Source organism: Gadus morhua, chromosome 18 (genome assembly GCF_902167405.1).
Source record: "Gadus morhua chromosome 18, gadMor3.0, whole genome shotgun sequence".
NCBI lineage: Eukaryota > Metazoa > Chordata > Actinopteri > Gadiformes > Gadidae > Gadus > Gadus morhua.
In genome coordinates, this window is record NC_044065.1 from 19,932,187 (window position 1) to 19,939,686 (window position 7,500).

Below are 7,500 nucleotides of genomic sequence, written 5' to 3' on the forward strand. Positions count from 1 at the left end.
TCTTATTATGCAACCACATTGTTGAGGCGCTGATTGTATAGAATGAACCCTAATGTTGCAATACAAAGGAAAGTATTCATTCATGTTGTATCCTGTCTCACTCTCTACCGCTCTCTCACACACACGTACAAACTTTTCTCCTCTTCAAGATGTCTTTATTCTTCTAAACCATGTAGTTCTCCTGTTTTTCCTATGGTGGTGTGTAGTGTCCCAGAGGCTCTTCCATCAGATACTGAAGCAATCCTGAATAAGAGCAGCAGTGGTTTACCCGCTCAGTGCCTCCACCACCTCAAACACACACAGGTCTTTTCAAACAGCGTCGTCATCATGTGAACCCAGAGCGGGTAGGGGTCAGCGTGTTGCTCAAGGATAGCTAAAGGTGAGGCTGTGGACACGGAACCCTCAACCCAACAGCTGTGAGAGCACCCTACCCAGTACACTTTGTGACCTTAGAGACCCCTTCAGGGAGGCCCGTCTTCTGACTCACATAGGGGCGCTACTTCAGAAGAGCCGTCCCCCTTGTTCTGAGTGACAGTTGGGTTCATCCTGGGAGGATGTGTCTGCGAAAGGGTTCAACTCGAGTGAAACCCTCGTCTGTTGTGCTCGACGCTCTGTGAAACTTGTAGTGCTGCATTCATGATCCCACTCAGTGACACGCTGCGAAGAGAGACTGGGAGGATGAATCTTAAGATGACATTATGATGAAGAGCGGTGAGTGGCACTGCGCTGGCCAGCCCCACGTAGTCCTTCAGGACAATACGCTGATGAATGAGTCACATGGGTCGGTTCTCCGACCTCCCTTATTGATACGACGTGTGCGTCCTCACCACTTCCCTCAGCATCTCCTCACATACGAAAATGTGAGGAAATGATCATCATTGAACTTCCAGCGGGAGATTATAATACTGCAGACACACGCAAGTACGTACGCACACAAACACACCTGTGTCACACACACAAGACAGACATAATCACTCCAGAAGAACAGTTCTCTTTATATATTTCTCAGAAGCACACACACACACACAATCCTAGATGACTGCTGGCTGTGTTTTTGCTGAGTGAATCACAGCGGCCTCCTGTGATTCATTAGGTCCAACACGTCTCTGCGTGCGTGCGTGCGTGCGTGGAGTGTTCATAAATAAGATAAATGAATTATATAAATACGAACATCCATCCCCTAAAGGTTTCCTAGATGGTGAAGAGTGATCAGTAGTCCTGGTTGAGATGAACCCTGAGCGGTTGCAATCCTTCCTGCCTCCATCCTGATCGGACCCCCCCTCCACCCTCCGCCCCTCGCAGTCCCCCCTTCTACACAAATGAAGAAACCTGAAATAAAAGTTTTTTAGGTAAAAGCCTCAAAAGAAAACCCCCACGGAGTAAAGAAGTACTTGTCCTCGGCCGCTGAACAATCTGTGAGATGTTCAACCATTTCCCTCTCTGAACACAAAGGACGGGGGTTTGTACAGGGACCACCAACTGCATTGCAGGGAACAATCGGTGCCAAGAAAAATACCTTCACCCATTTTATTGCGGGCATGATATGCCGCCTTTTCCCCCACTGTCTCCCCAAGGGTCGGCAGGGCGAGGAAGAGACCCTGTCCTCTTCCTCCTCTCCTCTTCCTCCTGTCCACTTCCTCCTCTCCTCTTCCTCCTGTCCACTTCCTCCTCTCCTCTCCCTCCTCTCCTCTTCCTCCTGTCCTCTTCATCCTCTCCTCTTCCTCCTGTCCTCTTCCTCCTGTCCTCCTCTCCTCTTCCTCCTCTCCTCTTCCTCCTGCCCTCCTCTCCTCTTCCTCCTCTCCTCTTCCTCCTCTCCTCTTCCTCCTCTTCCTTCTGTCCTCTTCCTCCTCTCCTCTTCCTTCTCTCCTCTTCATCCTCTCCTCTTCCTCCTGTCCTCTTCCTCCTCTCCTCTTCCTCCTGTCCTCCTCTCCTCTTCCTCCTGTCCTCTTCCTTCTGTCCTCTTCCTTCTGTCCTTTTCCTCCTCTCCTCTTCCTCCTGTCCTCTTCCTTCTGTCCTCTTCCTCCTCTCCTCTTCCTTCTGTCCTCTTCCTCCTCTCCTCTTCCTCCTGTCCTTTTCCTCCTCTCCTCTTCCTCCTGTCCTCCTCTCCTCTTCCTCCTCTCCTCTTCCTTCTGTCCTCTTCCTCCTCTCCTCTTCCTCCTGTCCTCTTCCTCCTCTCCTCTTCCTCCTGTCCTCTTCATCCTCTCCTCTTCCTCCTCTCCTCTTCCTCCTGTCCTCTTCCTTCTGCCCTCTTCCTCCTCTCCTCTTCCTCCTGTCCTCTTCCTCCTCTCCTCTTCCTCCTCTCCTCTTCCTCCTGTCCTCCTCTCCTCTTCCTCCTCTCCTCTTCCTCCTGTCCTCTTCCTCCTCTCCTCTTCCTCCTCTCCTCTTCCTCCTCTCCTCTTCCTCCTGTCCTCTTCCTCCTCTCCTCTTCCTCCTCTCCTCTTCCTCCTGTCCTCTTCCTCCTCTCCTCTCCTCTTCCTCCTCTCCTCTTCCTCCTCTCCTCTTCATCCTCTCCTCTTCCTCCTCTCCTCTTCCTCCTGTCCTCTTCCTCCTGTCCTCTTCCTTCTGTCCTCTTCCTCCTGTCCTCTTCCTCCTGTCCTCTTCCTCCTGTCCTCTTCCTCCTGTCCTTCTCTCCTCTTCCTCCTCTCCTCTTCCTCCTGTCCTCTTCCTCCTCTCCTCTTCCTCCTGTCCTTCTCTCCTCTTCCTCCTCTCCTCTTCCTCCTCTCCTCTTGCTCCTGTCCTCTTCCTCCTCTCCTCTTCCTCCTGCCTCCGGGGCCTCCCAGACAGCAGGGCCGTCAGTCAGAGGGAGGGCCCCCCCGTCCATCACTCCAGCGGTCAGAGGACGGGCCCCTGGTTCCCGAGGGACCAAAACCCTTCAGCTGGTCTTACAAGGTCCTGAGGAGGACATTCAACAGCTGTTGTTTGAGTGTGGTCGCAAGGAATGGAAAGAGAAATGTGCTGCCCCTGCCTCGGTACCAGACCAGATCCATTGTAGCAGAGGTGTATGAAGTACTAGGAAGTAATACTGAGGAAAAGTACACATATCTTAGTTGAAGGAGACCTTAAAGTCATCCATAAGAAAGCACAAGATAATCTATGACATGATAAGACAATCAGGGAACGATGAGCCTGCTACAAATGCATTGGATGAAGGTAAAAATATGTCAATGTACTGAACTAAAAGGGAAAGTTGAAAGCAATATAAAAACTAAAAAAGTGCATGATTCTTCTTGATTCTAAATCAATCAATGGCAGAGAAACACAGGAAGGGAGGGACATTATTTGGTTGGTTGGTTTACAAAACTCTGATCTCTCTTCCACTCTTTTTGCCTATTCTCTTCACAGCTCTTGATTCCAACCAATAGTCCTGATACTATGTCTCCCACATCCTGCTGGGGGAACAGAACTAGAAAACAAAAACTCTTCATAACAGCCGCTTCAAGGAGTGACACTTCTTCTGCAAACCTTGAACACCTGCTACATCTTCAAAACACATTTAAAAAAAAGGAATCGGAAGTAGGAGAAAAGAAGAAGGTTAGATGGATCTTCAAGCCATGTTAGTAGCAGATGTTTTGCAGAGTCCAAGATACAGTCTATTCTTTCTCAATAGCAGACGGGCGGTTTCTTCAGCCCCAGGTAGGACCACAGGCTCCCGACCGCCTGCAGCAGGGAGCCAGCCTGGACCCCAATAAGCCCTGACCTCCTTCCTGGAGAGGCCTAGAGGAACGGATCAGTGCTGACCAAGAGAAACCCCATCCAGGCCCGGGTGGAAAGAAAATTAAAGGTGCATTGGGTACGATTCAGAGCGGTTCATGGAGTGTCATTTGTTAGAAATTGTATCCGTTTTATGAGTTACTTATATGAAAAATAGATTTCCCCCTCTCTCACTTTACAGCTCTCAGCTCTGAGCTGCAGCTACAGATTATAAGATTAAACTACACAAGGAAATGCTCCATCATGCATGAGGACACTGAGGAACAGAGCAGTGCTGTGTACTGGGAGGAATGGTCCAGTGCTGTGTACTGGGAGCTATCGTCCAGTGCTGTGTACTGGGAGGCATGGTCCAGTGCTGTGTACTGGGAGCTATCGCCCAGTACTGTATACTGGGAGCTATCAACCAGTACTGTGTACTGGGAGGTATGATCCAAGGGCCACTTTGCGGTTTATGTATTGAGATAATGTGGGAAATGCTATCTAATGTCTATAGGCCAGAGCTCTGCCCTATAGACATTAGAGTAAGCCCTCCCAGTTCTTCCTTCCAGGCTTGCATTGACTTTTTATATGATCATGTTAATGCTCACCCTTCAGAGCATTGTTGCACTGTTACACTCTGTTAGGTCAACAGGGACACACCCAACTCAGAAGATTTCGGAAAAGCAAGAGATTCTTAGCAAGCAAAAAAAGTTTCAGTACACCAAAGAATACTATGGTACGTTATATGTTGGCATTAGAGGCAGGTAAATAATTCAGTATCCAGACTCATTATTTAATATCAGTTTGTCGATGTTCAAACTAGCAGTTTTGTCTCCCTCTAGTGGTCAACCAGACAAGATGTGCAATAGCAGATTCAACTGTGCATGTTCAATGACCCTATGTCATCAGTTCATCTTTCTCTTGGTATAAACTCATGCTAAATGTCCAGTGTGTAAAGTTGAGAAGGCCACTAACTGAAATTATGTCATCGTCTGCAGCATCTACTAGTGTGTCAAGTGATAAGATTCTTCGATAGATTTAAGATTGTATTTAGTTATTTAGTGTGTAAATGTAAAACTCAGAGGTCAAGGCTTACAAGTAAAATAATTTTTTTTAGTTTGTTAGATGCATTTTTTTCCCCACTTCTATCAAAAAACTGCAAATCGTGGAGCTGAATGGGACTGTACACATACTCCACTTTTCCCTTTAGAAAAAGAGGCACAATGTCATGATCATTAATCTCGATTGCAAGCAGCGTTACTAACCGATGTTTACTTGCACTGCAGGACGTGAATATAGGTTGCTTTTGATAACATGACATGGGCGGTTGCATCACTACGGTTTCGTTTTGGATACCAACTTTATCCAAAAGAGGGATAGTTTACTTTTAATTATTGAACAGGGAAAATGCCTGAAAAAGTTTCCAAAGCATAGATGTAGTAATGTTTCACACCCACTTATAATAATCCCCCTCATCCGCCAACTGCCATCCGCTACACTACTTTACTTTCTGTGCAGCGGTTCATATTGATGCCCGCGTCCGAGAGAGGGTGAGGCTTCAATCTAGGATAATAATGCCACGGTATGTTTCTGTGCAGTGGTGGATATGGAGTGGTTGATCTCTTTTTTTCTCTCTTTTTACTTAAGAGTGAGATCGACAGGAAAGTATGGGAGAGAGAGGGGTAGACATGCAACAAAGGACCACGGGCAGGAATCAAAACCCGGGTCGCTGCAGTCAGGACCTTGCCTTTATGTACACGCTCTACCCGGTAACCCGGTAATCTTATTTTCATGGGATCCTACACTAATTGAAACATACGTATTAACGTTATGTTCCATTTCTGCCGAGTCGGTTCCACTAGATTCCACTCAATTCTGCTGGACCTTTAATTCACTGAACCTTTAACTTTAGGCTTTGCTCTACAGGTGACCACGTCTACACTAAACTGAGGGTAAGCCATCTATAGAGTCTGATCCTTGATGACGTGTATCTCCTCCTCCTCCCTCCTCTACCTGTTAGGACAGACCATCAAGGCCGTCTCCCAGTGCTGAGTCATGGCTGAACCAGACCCTCCATAACAGCCCCCTGCCGCCTGCAGCCACCCACCACCGGGGGTGGACTAGGAGTGGTGGGATGGGGCTTATGCTGGGTCTTTGTGAGTCACCGAGATGACTCATCACCAATGGACGGAGTTCAATTCTGACAGGAGCGAGACGAAAGCAGACGCGTGACAAAATATAGCCAAGAAAGTGTGTTAGCAGCACAAGCCGGTGTGTGATGGCCCCCCACACACAAGAAAGAGCAGACAGGGGCCACTTGCTAAACGTTGTCATAAGCGTAGATATAAGGAAGAGAGAAATTAGGCATTATATACTAGACACACACACACACTGTAATCAAGAAAAGACAAATACAAGCTTATTAAGCTGATAGACCTATACACACACATTCTTACGCACATGGACAAACGCACATACACCGACCCCCTCCACCCGTATCTTAGAGACCACTAGCCACTAACGACAGAGCTGACAGGACTAGCGGCATTCCGATGAACTCATGTTGAGAGGCAGTTGGTATCTAAGCGGAGACCCTAGGGTGTTAGGCTTTCAACTCTCCCCTCTGTTGTCACCCGGGTAACATTGACCTCTTATGGCCTCAAAGGTCACTGTTGCCACGGTGACAACAGAGGAAATGACTCTTCTGGAGGCAGACCTTTGGTAGCCTATATATATATATATATAAATGGCTATATATAGGATACATTTATACAGTATGTGTATTTGGACGTCCATATAGGTGATGTCTCGCCACCATATTCAAAGATAATAATAAAACTGGATTACTTTTTTAATAATACGAATGTCCCACAAAATTCCTGATTCAAGACGTCCAAGAAGGGAATTGAACAGCAAGGAGCTGTTGTTGTATCTTTATTGTGGTGTTATAACTGGATTACTTTTTTATAATTAAAAAAAGTAATCCACTTAAAGCAGCACAATATTATTGTGGTGGAGTTGAAGGGAACAGCTCCTTGCTGTTCAACTCCCTTCTCGGATATCGTGAATGAGGAATTTTGTGGGACATTCGTGAATATTTTCTAAAGTTCATGTTAATTCCTGGCTATATTTCTTGTGTTATATTTTCTATTCAGTTTTCATTATCCTTGTTCTATCTTGAGCAGAGCCATTTTCAATTCTGATTTCCCTGGGGGTGAATGCAGTATTCGCGTGGGTGGAAGTGTCTAGTTGTCAGACATATATCTCCTTTAAAACCAAACCCCTACACAACACTGCCAGGCGCCTCTGATCACTGGAGCACAGCCAAGCAGGTGAACATCACGGATTAATTCATTCTTGCATTATTATTGAAGAACTCCTGACAGGCAGTGTTTGAGTATTATCAACACATTACCACAGAGACGCGCAATGCGCTTTTGGACATGCCACTGCGAGGCATCCAAATGAAGCATCGACTCGTAAAAGTGCCAGCTTTAAAAGCACCCAATTTAAAATGCAAACATAGCTGCTGCCAACAAGCTAGTACCCTAGCATCTCCTTAGTAGCTCCTTAGTAGCTCCCTAGTAGCTCCCTAGTAGCTCCCTAGTTACTACCTAGTAACGCCCTAGTAGCTCCCTAGTAGCTCCCTAGTAGCTCCCTACTAGCTCCCTAGTTACTACCTAGTAACGCCCTAGTAGCACACGGGCCACTCACTAGTCCCAAACTGTGGTTGCAAGCTAATAACTAGCTAGTAGCAGTTATCTAGCAGGTGTGAGGAGCACTTCCCTGGGTCATTTCCTGCAGAAACAG

The 7,500-nt window shown here is 47.0% G+C and overlaps 1 protein-coding gene across 1 annotated transcript in view; it reads right to left on the bottom strand.

Annotated features, from left to right (window-relative positions):
- The window catches only part of ankfn1b (ankyrin repeat and fibronectin type III domain containing 1b), a 91,476-nt gene that overhangs the window by 79,356 nt on the left and 4,620 nt on the right, over positions 1 to 7,500 (bottom strand). The gene's annotated exons all lie outside the window — the stretch shown is intronic.